Below are 2266 nucleotides of genomic sequence, written 5' to 3'. Positions count from 1 at the left end.
AATGCTTAGCGGCGAGCTGGCAGAATCGTTAGCACGCCGGGCAAAATGCTTAGCGGTATTTCGTCTGCCACTGCGTTCTGAGTTCAAATTCTGCCGAGGTCGACTTTACCTTTCATCCTTTCGGGGTCGATAAATTAAGTACCAGTTACGCACTGGGGTCGATATAATCGACTTAATCCGTTTGTCTGTCCTTGTTTGTCCCCTCTGTGTGTAGCCCCTTGTGGGCAGTAAAGAAATAGGTATTTTGTCCGTCTTTACGTTCTGAGTTCGAATTCCGCCGAGGTCGACTTTGCCTTTCATCCTTTCGGGGTCGATAAATTAAGTACCAGTTGCATACTGAGGTCGACCTAATCGACTGGCCCCTTCCCCCTAAAATTTCAGGCCGTGTGCCTATAGTAGATTATAGATAAAGTGATGTTGTTGCATCGTCAAAATGTAAATAAAAGCAATTATTATGGGCGACGAGCTGACAGAATCGTTAGAACGCCAGGTAAAATGCCGAGCGACATTTCGTCCGTCTTTACGTTTTGAGTTCAAATTCCGCCGGGGTCGGTTTTGCCTTTCATCCTTTCAGGATCGATAAAATTAGTAACACCCCACCTCTCTGCACCAAAATTGCTGGCCTTGTACCAAAATTTGAAGCCATTATTATTATTATTATTATCATTGAGCTGACAGACAAAATGTTTAACGGCATTTCGTCCGTCTTTGCGTTCTGAGTTCAAATTTCAACGAGGTCAGCTTTGCTTTCATCCTTTAGGGGGTCGATAAAATAAGTACCAGCTGAACACTGAGATCGATATGATCGACTAGACTCCCCACCCCCAAAATTTCAGGCTTTGTGATTATAGCAGAAAGGATTGTTATTGGTGACAAGCTGGTTAGGCACTAGAACGTCCCCTGTCCTTGAAGGAACTCTGGGGTACTGAGAAGGAAAAATTGTTCTTCCTCTTGCGTGCTGCCGCTAACCCCTTGTCAGTTGCAAATTACCTTAAAATATGGGATAAAACAGAAGATTCCCCTTGCAAGCAGTGTGGATCTACTCTTTGCTTGCACCCTGAACTACATTTTGTCTGCATGCTCTAGGTCAGGGGTCACCAAACTTATTTTCACGGCGGGCCAGATAACAGAGAGAATGACGAGCGTAAGCTGCATATCCATTCTGTTCAATACAATACCTTGAATACACAAAGAATAAAGACCACCAACATATTTATTTACCGAAAAGTTATCAAAGAAGGCGACGTTAGCAATACGATAGTTATATCACGCCCCCATTGCGAACATATCCGAAAAATCACAAACAAAACAGCAAAACAGGTTGGTGAGATTTGTGAAACTGGTGTTTGGAATTGCTGCATCCAACCAAGAGAATTACTTTCAGATGTACATCAGTCAACCTTGTTCAATGTGCTGACTTCACATTTTTCAAATTGTTTGCTCACAGACATGCGTTGTTCCAAACATTAATACCATACCAGAGGCTAATGAGCTCTCATTGCAGGTACTCACACAAAAAGGTTGGGTGCGGTGGCGGGCCGGATGAACTAACCTCGCGGGCCGTAATTTGGTGACCCCTGCTCTAAGTCATTAGGAGAAAGCCGACGTTAGAGGCATGACAATGAATTTACAGAAGCTGTTCGTGCGTCGAACAAAATACTTCATGGCATTCATTCCTTCTTTGCGCTCTGTCTTCAAATTCCTCCGAGGTTGACATTGCCTTTCATCTCTTCGAGATCGATGAAGTAAGTCACAGTTGATCACTGGAATCGATATAATCGAAGAATTCTCACCCACAAAATATCAGGCCTTGAACGAATTATAATAATAATAATAATAATAATTATTATTATTATTATTATTATTATTATTATTATTATTATTGGTTATCAACCCCTTGTAACAAAATTTGAAACCATTAGTAGTAGTAGTAGTAGTAGTAGTAGTAGTAGTAGTAGTAGTAGTAGTAGTAGTAGTAGTTTTTAGAGCGCAACCTCAATAAAAAGAGAGAGTCGTTATTTCAACGTATTACTGTACAAAATATACATTACGACATTCATGAAACTTATATGCATGGTCTATGAGAAACAGAACACAAAGACAAGTATATCGAATCTCTATGTATGTGCGCGCATCGAGGGAGAAAATAGAGACATTGATAACACAATATACATACATATATATATATATATATATATATATATGTGTGTGTGTGTGTGTGTGTGTGTGTGTGTGTGTGTGTGTGTGTGTGTGTGTGTGTGTGTGT

Source organism: Octopus bimaculoides, chromosome 6 (assembly GCF_001194135.2).
Source record: "Octopus bimaculoides isolate UCB-OBI-ISO-001 chromosome 6, ASM119413v2, whole genome shotgun sequence".
NCBI lineage: Eukaryota > Metazoa > Mollusca > Cephalopoda > Octopoda > Octopodidae > Octopus > Octopus bimaculoides.
The sequence above is the reverse complement of the archived record's forward strand: the minus strand, read 5'-3'. Positions refer to the sequence as shown.